This window comes from Heterodontus francisci, chromosome 29 (assembly GCF_036365525.1).
Source record: "Heterodontus francisci isolate sHetFra1 chromosome 29, sHetFra1.hap1, whole genome shotgun sequence".
NCBI classification, from domain to species: domain Eukaryota; kingdom Metazoa; phylum Chordata; class Chondrichthyes; order Heterodontiformes; family Heterodontidae; genus Heterodontus; species Heterodontus francisci.
This window is the reverse complement of record NC_090399.1, coordinates 72,610,835-72,628,416: the sequence shown is the minus strand read 5'-3', so window position 1 is coordinate 72,628,416 and position 17,582 is coordinate 72,610,835.

The following is a 17,582-nucleotide window of genomic DNA, read 5'->3' as shown; positions in this document are numbered from 1 at the left end:
CTGAAACCCCTTCCCTACACACTGAAACATATTCCCCGCACACTAAAACCCCTTCCCCACACACTGGAACTCTTCCCCGCACACTGAAACCCCTTCCCCACTCACTGAAACCTCTTCCCCACACTCTGAAACCCTTCCCCGCTCACTGAAACCCCTTCCCCACTCACTGAAACCCCCTAACCACATTCTGAAACCCATTCCCCGCACACTGAAACACCTTCCCCACACACTGAAACCCCTTCCCCGCACACTGAAACCTCTTCCACACACACTGAAACTCTTCCCCGCACACTGAAAACCCTTCCCCGCACACTGAAACCCATCCCCACACACTGAAACCTCTTCCACACACACTGAAACCCATGCCCACACACTGAAACCTCTTCCACACACACTGAAACCCATCCCCACACACTGAAACCTCTTCCACACACACTGAAACCCATCCCCACACAATGAAACCCATCCCCACGGACCAAAACCCCTTCCCCATGCACTGAAACCCCTTCCCCACGCACTGTAACCTCTTCCACACACAATGAAACCAATCCCCACACACCGAAACCTCTTCCACATACACTGAAACCCATCCCCGCACACTGAAACATCTTCCGCATACACTGAAACCCATTCCCCGCACACTGAAACCCATTCCCCACACTCTGAAACCCCTTTCCCGCACACTGAAACCCATTCCCCACACACTGGATCCCCTTCCCCACACACTGAAACCTCTTCCTCACACACTGAAACCCATTCTCCACGCACTGAAACCCCTTCCCCACACTCTGAAACCCCTTCCCCATGCACTGAAAGCCCTGCCCACACACTGAAACCTCTTCTACACACACTGAAACAAATCCCCACAGACTGAAACCTCTTCCACACAAACTGAAACCCATGCCCACACACTGAAACCTCTTCCAGAAACACTGAAACCCATCCCCACACACTGAAACCTCTTCCACACACACTGAAAACCTTCCCCACACACTGAAACCCATCCCCACACAGTGAATCCCATCCCCACGCACAGAAACCCCTTCCCCATGCACTGAAACCCATCCAAACACACTGAAACCTCTTCCACACACACTGAAACCCATGCCCACGCCATGAAACCTCTTCCACACACACTGAAACCCTTTCCCACACACTGAAACCCTTCCATACACACTGAAACCCATTCCCCACACACTGAAAACTTTTTCACACACACTGAAACCCATCCCCTCGCACTGAAACCTCTTCCACACACACTGAAACCCATCCCCACACACTGAAACCCATCCACACACACTGAACACATTCCCCACACACTGAAACCCTTTCCCCACACTCTTAAACACCTTCCCCGCACACTGAAACCTCTTCCACACACACTGAAACCCAACCCACACACTGAAACCTTTCCCCACACACTGAGACACCTTCCCCACACACTGAAACCCTTCCCCACAGACTGAAAACCTTCCCCACAGATTGAAACCCTTCCCCACACACTGTAACCTCTTCCACACACTGTAACCTTTTCCACACACAATGAAACACCTTCCCCACGCACTGAAACCTCTTCCACACACACTGAAACCCATCCCCACACACTGAAACCTCTTCCCCAAACACTGAAACCCATCCCCACACACTGAAACCTCTTCCACACGCACTGAAACCCATCCCCACACACTGAAACACTTCCCCACACACTGAAACCCATGCCCACACACTGAAACCTCTTCTACACACACTGAAACCCATCCCCACACACTGAAACATCTTCCACACACACTGAAACCCATGCCCACACACTGAAACCTCTTCCACACACACTAAAACCCATCCCCACACACTAAAACCTCTTCCACACACACTGAAACCCATCCCCACACACTGAAACCCATCCCCACACACTGATCCCCCTTCCCCATGCACTGAAAACCCTACCCCACACACTGAAACCTCTTCCACACACACTGAAACCCATCCCCACACACTGAAACCTCTTCCACACACACTGAAACCCATCCACACACAATGAAACCTCTTCCACACACACTGAAATCCCTTCCACACACACTGAAACCCATCCACACATACTGAAACCTATTCCCCACACACTGAAACCCATCCCCACACACTGAAACCTCTTCCCCACACACTGAAACCCATCCCCACACACTGAAACCTCTTCCACACACACTGAAACCCATCCCCACACACTGAAACCTCTTCCACACACACTGATACCCATCCCCACACACTGAAACCTCTTCCACACACACTGAAACCCATGCCCACACACTGAAACCTCTTCCACACACACTGAAACCCATCCCCACACACTGAAACCTCTTCCACACACACTGAAACCCATCCCCACACAATGAAACCCATCCCCACGGAACGAAACCCCTTCCCCACGCACTGTAACCTCTTCCACATACACTGAAACCCATCCCCGCACACTGAAACATCTTCCGCAGACACTGAAACCCATTCCCCGCACACTGAAACCCATTCCCCACACAATGAAACCCCTTCCCCACACACTGTAACCCCTTCCACGCACACTGAAACCCATTCCGCATACACTGAAACCCCTTCCCCACACTCTGAAACCCCTTTCCCGCACACTGAAACCTCTTCCACACACACTGAAACCCATTCTCCACGCACTGAAACCCCTTCCCCACACTCTGGAACCCCTTCCCCGCACACTGAAACCTCTTCCACACACACTGAAACCCATCCCCACACACTGAAACACCTTCCCCACACACTGAAAACCTTCCCCACAGACTGAAACCCTTCCCCACACACTGAAACCTCTTCCACACTCTGAAACCTTTTCCACACACACTGAAACCCCTTCCCCACGCACTGAAACCTCTTCCACACACACTGAAACTCATCCCCACACACTGAAACCTCTGCCACACACACTGAAACAAATCTGCACACACTGAAACCTCTTCCACACACACTGAAGCCCATCCCCACAGACTGAAACCTCTTCCACAGACACTTAAACCCATCCCCACACACTGAAACCCCTTCACCACGCACTGAAGCCTCTTCCACACACAATGAAACCAATCCCGACACTCTGAAACCTCTTCCCCACACACTGAAACCCAACCCCACACACTGAAACATCTTCCACACACACTGAAACCCATCCCCACACAGTGAAACCTCTTCCACACACACTGAAACCCATCCCCACACACTGAAACCTATTCCACACACACTGAAACCCATCCCCACACACTGAATCCCATCCCCACACACTGAAACCCCTTCCCCATGCACTGAAACCCCTTCCCCACGCACTGAATCCTCTTCCACACACACTGAATCCCATCCCCACACACTGAAACCTCTTCCACACACTGAAACCCATCCCCACACACTGAAGCCTCTTCCACACACACTGAAACCCATCCGCACACACTGAAACCCCTTCCCCACGCACTGAAATCTCTTCCACACACACTGAAACCCATCCCCACACACTGAAACGTCTTCCCCACACACTGAAACCCATCCCCACACACTGAAACCTGTTCCACTCACACTGAAACCCTTCCCCACACACTGAAACACCTTCCCCGCACACTGAAACCCATTCCCCAGACACTGGATCCCCCTCCCCACACACTGAAACCTCTTCCACACACACTGAAACCCATTCCCCACACACTGAAAGCCTTTCCCCACACTCTGAAACCACTTCCCCGCACACTGAAACCTCTTCCACACACACTGAAACCCATTCTCACACACTGAAACCCTTCCCCACACACTGAAACCCTTCCCCACAGACTGAAAACCTTCCCCACAGACTGAAACCCTTCTCCACACACTGAAACCTCTTCAACACACTGAAGCCTTTTCCACACACACTGAAACCCCTTCCCCACGCACTGAAACCTCTTCCACACACACTGAAACCCAATCCCACACAATGAAACCTCTTCCCCACACACTGAAACCCATCCCCACACACTGAAACCTCTTCCACACACACTGAATCACATCCCCACACACTGAAACCCTTCCCCACACACTGAAACCAATGCCAACACACTGAAACCTCTTCTACACACACTGAAACCCATCCCCACACACTGAAACCTCTTCCACACACACTGAAACCCATGCCCACACACTGAGATCTCTTCCACACACACTAAAACACATCCCCACACACTGAAACCTATTCCACACACACTGAAACCCATCCCCACACACTGAATCCCATCCCCACACACTGAAACCCCTTCCCCATGCACTGAAACCCCTTCCCCACGCACTGAATCCTCTTCCACACACACTGAATCCCATCCCCACACACTGAAACCTCTTCCACACACTGAAACCCATCCCCACACACTGAAGTCTCTTCCACACACACTGAAACCCATCCACACACTGAAACCCCTTCCCCACGCACTGAAATCTCTTCCACACACACTGAAACCCATCCCCACACACTGAAACGTCTTCCCCACACACTGAAACCCATCCCCACACACTGAAACCTCTTCCACACACACTGAAACCCATCCCCACACACTGACACCTCTTCCACACACACTGAAACCCATCCCCACACACTGAAAACTCTTCCACACACACTGAAACCCATCCCCACACACTGAAACCTCTTCCACACACACTGAAACCCATCCCCTCACACTGAAACCCATCCCCACACTCTGAAACCCCTTCCACATGCACTGAAACCCCTTCCCCACGCACTGAAACCTCTTCCACACACACTGAAACCCATCCCCACACACTGAAACCTCTTCCACATATTTTGAAACCCACCCCCGCACACTGACACCTCTTCCCCACACACTGAAACCCATCCCCACACACTGAAACCTCTTCCACACACACTGAAACCCATCCCCACACACTGAAACCCCTTCCCCATGCACTGAAACCCCTTCCCCACGCACTGAAACCTCTTCCACACACACTGAAACCCATCCCCACACACTGAAACATCTTCCACACACACTGAAACCCATCCGCACACACTGAAACCTCTTCCACACACACTGAAACCCATCCCCACACACTGAAACTTCTTCCACACACACTGAAACCCATCCCCACACACTGAAACCTCTTCCACACACACTGAAACCCCTTCCACACACACTGAAACCCACCCACTCACACCGAAAAACCTTGCCCATGCACTGAAACCCCTTCCACACACACTGAAACCCATCCCCACACACTGAAACCTCTTCCCCACACACTGAAACCCATCCCCACACACTGAAACCTCTTCCACACACACTGAAACCCATCCCCACACACTGAAACCTATTCCACACACACTGAAACCCATCCCCACACACTGAAACCTCTTCCACACACACTGAAACCCATGCCCACACACTGAAACCTCTTCCACACACACTGAAACCCATGCCCACACACTGAAACCTCTTCCACACACACTGAAACCCATCCCCACACACTGAAACCCATCCCCACGCTCTGAAACCCCTTCTGCATGCACTGAAACCCCTTCCAAATGCACTGCAACCTCTTCCACACACACTGAACCACATCCCCACACACTGAAACCTCTTCCACACAAACGGAAACCCATCCTTGCACACTGACACCTCTTCCACACACACTGAAACCCATCCCCACACACTGAAACCTCTTCCACTCACACTGAAACCCTTCCCCACACTCTGAAACCCCTTCCTCGCACACTGAAACCTCTTCCACTCACACTGAAACCCTTCCCCACACACTGAAACACCTTCCCCGCACACTGAAACCCATTCCCCAGACACTGGATCCCCCTCCCCACACACTGAAACCTCTTCCACACACACTGAAACCCATTCCCCACACACTGAAAGCCTTTCCCCACACTCTGAAACCACTTCCCCGCACACTGAACCCTTTTCCACACACACTGAAACCCCTTCCCCACGCACTGAAACCTCTTCCACACACACTGAAACCCAATCCCACACAATGAAACCTCTTCCCCACACACTGAAACCCATCCCCACACACTGAAACCTCTTCCACACACACTGAATCCCATCCCCACACACTGAAACCCTTCCCCACACACTGAAACCAATGCCAACACACTGAAACCTCTTCTACTCACACTGAAACCCATCCCCACACAATAAAACCTCTTCCACACACACTGAAACCCATGCCCAAACACTGAGATCTCTTCCACACACACTAAAACCCATCCCCACACACTGAAACCTATTCCACACACACTGAAACCCATCCCCACACACTGAATCCCATCCCCACACACTGAAACCCCTTCCCCATGCACTGAAACCCCTTCCCCACGCACTGAAACCTCTTCCACACACACTGAAACCAATGCCAACACACTGAAACCTCTTCTACTCACACTGAAACCCATCCCCACACACTGAAACCTCTTCCACACACACTGAAACCCATGCCCACACACTGAGATCTCTTCCACACACACTAAAACCCATCCCCACACACTGAAACCTATTCCACACACACTGAAACCCATCCCCACACACTGAATCCCATCCCCACACACTGAAACCCCTTCCCCATGCACTGAAACCCCTTCCCCACGCACTGAATCCTCTTCCACACACACTGAATCCCATCCCCACACACTGAAACCTCTTCCACACACTGAAACCCTTCCCCACACACTGAAGCCTCTTCCACACACACTGAAACCCATCCGCACACACTGAAACCCCTTCCCCACGCACTGAAATCTCTTCCACACACACTGAAACCCATCCCCACACACTGAAACGTCTTCCCCACACACTGAAACCCATCCCCACACACTGAAACCTGTTCCACTCACACTGAAACCCTTCCCCACACACTGAAACCCATTCCCCAGACACTGGATCCCCCTCCCCACACACTGAAACCTCTTCCACACACACTGAAACCCATTCCCCACACACTGAAAGCCTTTCCCCACACTCTGAAACCACTTCCCCGCACACTGAAACCTCTTCCACACAAACTGAAACCCATCCCCACACACTGAAACCCTTCCCCACACACTGAAACAACTTCCCCACACACTGAAACCCTTCCCCACAGACTGAAAACCTTCCCCACAGACTGAAACCCTTCCCCACACACTGAAACCTCTTCCAAACACTGAAACCTTTTCCACACACACTGAAACCCCTTCCCGACGCACTGAAACCTCTTCCACACACACTGAAACCCATCCCCACACAATGAAACCTCTTCCCCACACACTGAAACCCATCCCCACACACTGAAACCCTTCCCCACACACTGAAACCCATGCCCACACACTGAAACCTCTTCTACACACACTGAAACCCATCCCCACACACTGAAACCTCTTCCACACACACTGAAACCCATCCCCACACACTGAGACCTCTTCCACACACACTAAAACCCATCCCCACACACTGAAACCTATTCCACACACACTGAATCCCATCCCCACACACTGAAACCTCTTCCACACACACTGAAACCCATGCCCACACACTGAAACCTCTTCCACACACACTGAAACCCATCCCCACACACTGAAACCTCTTCCACACACACTGAAACCCATCCCCACACACTGAAACCCATCCCCACGCACTGAAACCCCTTCCCCATGCACTGAAACCCCTTCCCCATGCACTGCAACCTCTTCCACACACACTGAACCACATCCCCACACACTGAAACCTCTTCCACACAAACAGAAACCCATCCTCGCACACTGACACCTCTTCCACACACACTGAAATCCATCCCCACACACTGAAACCTCTTCCACTCACACTGAAACCCTTCCCCACACTCTGAAACCCCTTCCTCGCACACTGAAACCTCTTCCACTCACACTGAAACCCATCCTAACACACTGAAACCCTACCCCACACACTGAAACACCTTCCCCGCACAATGAAACCCATTCCCCAGACACTGGATCCCCCTCCCCACACACTGAAACCTCTTCCACACACACAGAAACCCATTCCCCACACACTGAAACCCCTTCCCCACACTCTGAAACCACTTCCCCGCACACTGAAATCTCTTCCACACACACTGAAACCCATCCCCACACACTGAAACCCTTCCCCACACACTGAAACCCCTTCCCCCCCACACACTGAAACCCGTTCCCCACACACTGAAACCCCTTCCCCACACACTGAAACCCCTTCCCCCCCACACACTGAAACCCTTCCCCACACACTGAAACCCCTTCCCACACACTGAAACCCATCCCCACACAGTGAAACCCCTTCCCCCCCACACACTGAAACAACTTCCCCACACACTGAAACCCTTCCCCACAGACTGAAAACCTTCCCCACAGACTGAAACCCTTCCCCACACACTGAAACCTCTTCCACACACTGAAACCTTTTCCACACACACTGAAACCACTTCCCCACGCACTGAAACCTCTTCCACACACACTGAAACCCATCCCCACACAATGAAACCTCTTCCCCACACACTGAAACCCATCCCCACACACTGAAACCTCTTCCACACACACTGAAACCCATCCCCACAAACTGAAACCCTTCCTCACACACTGAAACCCATGCCCACACACTGAAACCTCTTCTACACACACTGAAACCCATCCCCACACACTGAAACCTCTTCCACACACACTGAAACCCATGCCCACACACTGAGACCTCTTCCACACACACTAAAACCCATCCCCACACACTGAAACCTCTTCCACACAAACTGAAACCCATCCCCACACACTGAAACCCATCCCCATACACTGAAACCCCTTCCCCATGCACTGAAACCCCTTCCCCACGCACTGAATCCTCTTCCACACACACTGAATCCCATCCCCACACACTGAAACCTCTTCCACACACACTGAAACCCATCCCCACACACTGAAGCCTCTTCCACACACACTGAAACCCATCCCCACAAACTGAAACCTCTTCCACACACACTGAAACCCATCCCCACACACTGAAACCTCTTCCACTCACACTGAAACCCCTTCCACACACACTGAAACCCATCCACACACACTGAAACCCCTTCCCCACGCACTGAAATCTCTTCCACACACACTGAAACCCATCCCCACACACTGAAACATCTTCCACACACACTGAAACACATCCCCACACACTGAAACCTCTTCCACACACACTGAAACCCATCCCCACACACTGAAACCTCTTCCACACACACTGAAACCTCTTCCACACACACTGAAACCCATCCCCTCACACTGAAACCCATCCCCACACACTGAAACCCCTACCCCATGCACTGAAACCCCTTCCCCACGCACTGAAACCTCTTCCACACACACTGAAACCCAACCCCACACACTGAAACCTCTTCCACATATTTTGAAACCCATCCCCGCACACTGACACCTCTTCCCCACACACTGAAACCCATCCCCACACACTGAAACCTCTTCCACACACACTGAAACCCATCCCCACACACTCAAACCCCTTCCCATGCACTGAAACCATTTCCCCACGCACTGAAACCTCTTCCACACACACTGAAACCCATCCCCACACACTGAAACATCTTCCACACACACTGAAACCCATCCGCACACACTGAAACCTCTTCCACACACACTGAAACCCATCCCCACACACTGAAACTTCTTCCACACACACTGAAACCCATCCCCACACACTGAAACCCCTTCCACACACACTGAAACCCATCCACACACACTGAAAACCCTTGCCCACGCACTGAAACCCCTTCCACACACACTGAAACCCATCCCCAAACACTGAAACCTCTTCCCCACACACTGAAACCCATCCCCACACACTGAAACCTCTTCCACACACACTGAAACCCATCCCCACACACTGAAACCTATTCCACACACACTGAAACCCATCCCCACACACTGAAACCTCTTCCACACACACTGAAACCCATGCCCACACACTGAAACCTCTTCCACACACACTGAAACCCATCCCCACACACTGAAACCTCTTCCACACACACTGAAACCCATCCCCACACACTGAAACCCATCCCCACGCACTGAAACCCCTTCCCCATGCACTGAAACCCCTTCCCCATGCACTGCAACCTCTTCCACACACACTGAACCACATCCCCACACACTGAAACCTCTTCCACACAAACGGAAACCCATCCTCGCACACTGACACCTCTTTCACACACACTGAAATCCATCCCCACACACTGAAACCTCTTCCACTCACACTGAAACCCTTCCCCACACACTGAAACCCCTTCCTCGCACACTGAAACCTCCTCCACTCACACTGAAACCCATTCCCACACACTGAAACCCTTCCCCACACACTGAAACACCTTCCCCGCACACTGAAACCCATTCCCCAGACACTGGATCCCCCTCCCCACACACTGAAACCTCTTCCACACACACTGAAACCCATTCCACACACACTGAAACCCCTTCCCCACACTCTGAAACCACTTCCCCGCACACTGAAACCACTTCCCCGCACACTGAAACCTCTTCCACACAAACTGAAACCCATCCCCACACACTGAAACACCTTCCCCACACACTGAAACCCTTCCCCACACACTGAAACAACTTCCCCACACACTCAAACCCTTCCCCACAGACTGAAAACCTTCCCCACAGACTGAAACCCTTCCCCACACACTGAAACCTCTTCCAAACACTGAAACCTTTTCCACACACACTGAAACCCCTTCCCGACGCACTGAAACCTCTTCCACACACACTGAAACCCATCCCCACACAATGAAACCTCTTCCCCACACACTGAAACCCATCCCCACACACTGAAACCCTTCCCCACACACTGAAACCCATGCCCACACACTGAAACCTCTTCTACACACACTGAAACCCATCCCCACACACTGAAACCTCTTCCACACACACTGAAACCCATGCCCACACACTGAGACCTCTTCCACACACACTAAAACCCATCCCCACACACTGAAACCTCTTCCACACAAACTGAAACCCATCCCCACACACTGAAACCCATCCCCATACACTGAAACCTCTTCCCCATGCACTGAAACCCCTTCCCCACGCACTGAATCCTCTTCCACACACACTGAATCCCATCCCCACACACTGAAACCTCTTCCACACACACTGAAACCCATCCCCACACACTGAAGCCTCTTCCACACACACTGAAACCCATCCCCACAAACTGAAACCTCTTCCACACACACTGAAACCCATCCCCACACACTGAAACCTCTTCCACTCACACTGAAACCCCTTCCACACACACTGAAACCCATCCACACACACTGAAACCCCTTCCCCATGCACTGAAATCTCTTCCACACACACTGAAACCCATCCCCACACACTGAAACGTCTTCCCGACACACTGAAACCCATCCCCACACACTGAAACCTCTTCCACACACACTGAAACCCATCCCCACACACTGAAACCTCTTCCACACACACTGAAACCCATCCCCACACACTGAAACCTCTTCCACACACACTGAAACCCATCCCCACACACTGAAATCTCTTCCACACACACTGAAACCCATCCCCACACACTGAAACATCTTCCACACACACTGAAACACATCCCCACACACTGAAACCTCTTCCACACACACTGAAACCCATCCCCACACACTGAAACCTCTTCCACACACACTGAAACCTCTTCCACACACACTGAAACCCATCCCCTCACACTGAAACCCATCCCCACACACTGAAACCCCTTCCCCATGCACTGAAACCCCTTCCCCACGCACTGAAACCTCTTCCACACACACTGAAACCCAACCCCACACACTGAAACCTCTTCCACATATTTTGAAACCCATCCCCGCACACTGACACCTCTTCCCCACACACTGAAACCCATGCCCACACACTGAAACCTCTTCCACACACACTGAAACCCATCCCCACACACTCAAACCCCTTCCCCATGCACTGAAACCATTTCCCCACGCACTGAAACCTCTTCCACACACACTGAAACCCATCCCCACACACTGAAACATCTTCCACACACACTGAAACCCATCCGCACACACTGAAACCTCTTCCACACACACTGAAACCCATCCCCACACACTGAAACTTCTTCCACACACACTGAAACCCATCCCCACACACTGAAACCCCTTCCACACACACTGAAACCCATCCACACACACTGAAAACCCTTGCCCACGCACTGAAACCCCTTCCACACACACTGAAACCCATCCCCACACACTGAAAGCTCTTCCCCACACACTGAAACCCATCCCCACACACTGAAACCTCTTCCACACACACTGAAACCCATCCCCACACACTGAAACCTATTCCACACACACTGAAACCCATCCCCACACACTGAAACCTCTTCCACACACACTGAAACCCATGCCCACACACTGAAACCTCTTCCACACACACTGAAACCCATCCCCACACACTGAAACCTCTTCCACACACACTGAAACCCATCCCCACACACTGAAACCCATCCCCACGCACTGAAACCCCTTCCCCATGCACTGAAACCCCTTCCCCATGCACTGCAACCTCTTCCACACACACTGAACCACATCCCCACACACTGAAACCTCTTCCACACAAACGGAAACCCATCCTCGCACACTGACACCTCTTTCACACACACTGAAATCCATCCCCACACACTGAAACCTCTTCCACTCACACTGAAACCCTTCCCCACACACTGAAACCCCTTCCTCGCACACTGAAACCTCCTCCACTCACACTGAAACCCATTCCCACACACTGAAACCCTTCCCCACACACTGAAACACCTTCCCCGCACACTGAAACCCATTCCCCAGACACTGGATCCCCCTCCCCACACACTGAAACCTCTTCCACACACACTGAAACCCATTCCACACACACTGAAACCCCTTCCCCACACTCTGAAACCACTTCCCCGCACACTGAAACCACTTCCCCGCACACTGAAACCTCTTCCACACAAACTGAAACCCATCCCCACACACTGAAACACCTTCCCCACACACTGAAACCCTTCCCCACACACTGAAACAACTTCCCCACACACTCAAACCCTTCCCCACAGACTGAAAACCTTCCCCACAGACTGAAACCCTTCCCCACACACTGAAACCTCTTCCAAACACTGAAACCTTTTCCACACACACTGAAACCCCTTCCCGACGCACTGAAACCTCTTCCACACACACTGAAACCCATCCCCACACAATGAAACCTCTTCCCCACACACTGAAACCCATCCCCACACACTGAAACCCTTCCCCACACACTGAAACCCATGCCCACACACTGAAACCTCTTCTACACACACTGAAACCCATCCCCACACACTGAAACCTCTTCCACACACACTGAAACCCATGCCCACACACTGAGACCTCTTCCACACACACTAAAACCCATCCCCACACACTGAAACCTCTTCCACACAAACTGAAACCCATCCCCACACACTGAAACCCATCCCCATACACTGAAACCCCTTCCCCATGCACTGAAACCCCTTCCCCACGCACTGAATCCTCTTCCACACACACTGAATCCCATCTCCACACACTGAAACCTCTTCCACACACACTGAAACCCATCCCCACACACTGAAGCCTCTTCCACACACACTGAAACCCATCCCCACAAACTGAAACCTCTTCCACACACACTGAAACCCATCCCCACACACTGAAACCTCTTCCACTCACACTGAAACCCCTTCCACACACACTGAAACCCATCCACACACACTGAAACCCCTTCCCCACGCACTGAAATCTCTTCCACACACACTGAAACCCATCCCCACACACTGAAACGTCTTCCCGACACACTGAAACCCATCCCCACACACTGAAACCTCTTCCACACACACTGAAACCCATCCCCACACACTGAAACCTCTTCCACACACACTGAAACCCATCCCCACACACTGAAACCTCTTCCACACACACTGAAACCCATCCCCACACACTGAAACCTCTTCCACACACACTGAAACCCATCCGCTCACACTGAAACCCATCCCCACACACTGAAACCCCTTCCCCATGCACTGACACCCCTTCCCCATGCACTGAAACCTCTTCCACACACACTGAAACCCATCCCCACACACTGAAACCTCTTCCACACACACTGAAACCCATCCGCACACACTGAAACATCTTCCACACACACTGAAACCCATCCCCACACACTGAAACCTCTTCCCCACACACTGAAACCCCTTCCACACACACTGAAACCTCTTCCACACACACTGAAACCCCTTCCCCACGCACTGAAACCTCTTCCACACACACTGAAACCCATCCCCACACACTGAAACCTCTTCCCCACACGCTGAAACCCATCCCCACACACTGAAACCTCTTCCACACACTCTGAAACCCATCCCCACACACTGAAACCTCTTCCACACACACTGAAACCCATCCCCACACACTGAAGCCTCTTCCACACACACTGAAACCCTTGCCCACACACTGAAACCTCTTCCACACACACTGAAACCCATCCCCACACACTGAAACCTCTTCCACACACACTGAAACCCATCCCCACACACTGAAACCCATCCCCACGCACTGAAACCCCTTCCCCATGCACTGAAACCCCTTCCCCATGCACTGAAACCTCTTCCACACACACTGAAACCCATCCCCACACACTGAAACCTCTTCCACACAAACTGAAACCCATCCCCGCACACTGACACCTCTTCCACACACACTGAAACCCTTCCCCACACTCTGAAACCCCTTCCTCACACACTGAAACCTTTTCCACACACACTGAAACCTATCCCCACTCACCGAAACCGTTCCCCACACACTGAAACACCTTCCCCACACACTTAAACCCTTCCCCACAGACTGAAACCTCTTCCCCACTGACTGAAAGCCCTTCCCCTCACACTGAAACACCTTCCCCACACACTGAAACTCCTTCCCCACACACTGAAACCTCTTCCACACACACTGAAACCCATGCCCACACACACTGAAACCTCTTCCACACACACTGAAACCTCTTCCACACACACTGAAACCCATCCCCACACACTGAAACCTCTTCCACACACACTGAAACCCATCCCCACGCACTGAAACCCATCCCCACGCACCGAAACCCCTTCCCCATGCTCTGAAACCCCTTCCCCACGCACTGAAACCTCTTCCACTCACACTGAAACCCATCCCCACACACTGAAACCTCTTCCACACACACTGAAACCCATCCCCGCACACTGACACCTCTTCCACACACACTGAAACCCATCCCCACACACTGAAACCTCTTCCACACACACTGAAACCCTTCCCCACACACTGAAACCCATCCCCACGCACTGAAACCCCTTCCCCATGCACTGAAACCCATCCCCACACACTGAAACCTCTTCCACACACACTGAAACCCTTCCCCACACACTGAAACCCATCCCCACGCACTGAAACCCCTTCCCCATGCACTGAAACCCATCCCCACACACTGAAACCTCTTCCACACACACTGAAACCCATCCCCACACACTGAAACCTCTTCCACACACACTGAAACCCTTCCCCACATACTGAAACCCATCCCCACACACTGTATCCCATCCCCACGCACTGAAACCCCTTCCCCATGCACTGAAACCCATCCCCACACACTGAAACCTCTTCCACACACACTGAAACCCATCCCCACACACTGAAACCTCTTCCACACACACTGAAACCCATCCCCACACACTGAAACCCATCCCCACGCACCGAAACCCCTTCCCCATGCTCTGAAACCCCTTCCCCACGCACTGAAACCTCTTCCACTCACACTGAAACCCATCCCCACACACTGAAACCTCTTCCACACACACTGAAACCCATCCCCGCACACTGACACCTCTTCCACACACAGTGAAACCCATCCCCACACACTGAAACCTCTTCCACACACACTGAAACCCTTCCCTACACACTGAAACCCATCCCCACACACTGAAACCCATCCCCACGCACTGAAACCCCTTCCCCATGCACTGAAACCCATCCCCACACACTGAAACCTCTTCCACACACACTGAAACCCTTCCCCACACACTGAAACCCATCCCCACGCACTGAAACCCCTTCCCCATGCACTGAAACCCATCCCCACACACTGAAACCTCTTCCACACACACTGAAACCCATCCCCACACACTGAAACCTCTTCCACACACACTGAAACCCTTCCCCACATACTGAAACCCATCCCCACACACTGAATCCCATCCCCACGCACTGAAACCCCTTCCCCATGCACTGAAACCCATCCCCACACACTGAAACCTCTTCCACACACACTGAAACCCATCCCCACACACTGAAACCTCTTCCACACACACTGAAACCCATCCCCACACACTGAAACCCATCCCCACGCACCGAAACCCCTTCCCCATGCTCTGAAACCCCTTCCCCACGCACTGAAACCTCTTCCACTCACACTGAAACCCATCCCCACACACTGAAACCTCTTCCACACACACTGAAACCCATCCCCGCACACTGACACCTCTTCCACACACAGTGAAACCCATCCCCACACACTGAAACCTCTTCCACACACACTGAAACCCTTCCCTACACACTGAAACCCATCCCCACACACTGAAACCCATCCCCACGCACTGAAACCCCTTCCCCATGCACTGAAACCCATCCCCACACACTGAAACCTCTTCCACACACACTGAAACCCATCCCCACACACTGAAACCTCTTCCACACACACTGAAACCCTTCCCCACATACTGAAACCCATCCCCACACACTGAATCCCATCCCCACGCACTGAAACCTCTTCCACACACACTGAAACCCATCCCCACGCACTGAAACCTCTTCCACACGCACTGAAACCCTTCCCCACACACTGAAACCCTTCCATACACACTGAAACCCATTCCCCACACACTGAAACCTCTTTCACACACACTGAAACCCATCCCCTCACACTGAAACCTCTTCCACACACTCTGAAACCCTTCCCCACACACTGAAACCCTTCCCCACAGACTGAAACCCATTCCCCACACACTGAAACCTCTTCCACACACACTGAAACCCATCCCCACACACTGAAACCCCTTCCACACACACTGAAACCCATCCACACACACTGAAAACCCTTGCCCACGCACTGAAACCCCTTCCACACACACTGAAACCCATCCCCACACACTGAAAGCTCTTCCCCACACACTGAAACCCATCCCCACACACTGAAACCTCTTCCACACACACTGAAACCCATCCCCACACACTGAAACCTATTCCACACACACTGAAACCCATCCCCACACACTGAAACCTCTTCCACACACACTGAAACCCATGCCCACACACTGAAACCTCTTCCACACACACTGAAACCCATCCCCACACACTGAAACCTCTTCCACACACACTGAAACCCATCCCCACACACTGAAACCCATCCCCACGCACTGAAACCCCTTCCCCATGCACTGAAACCCCTTCCC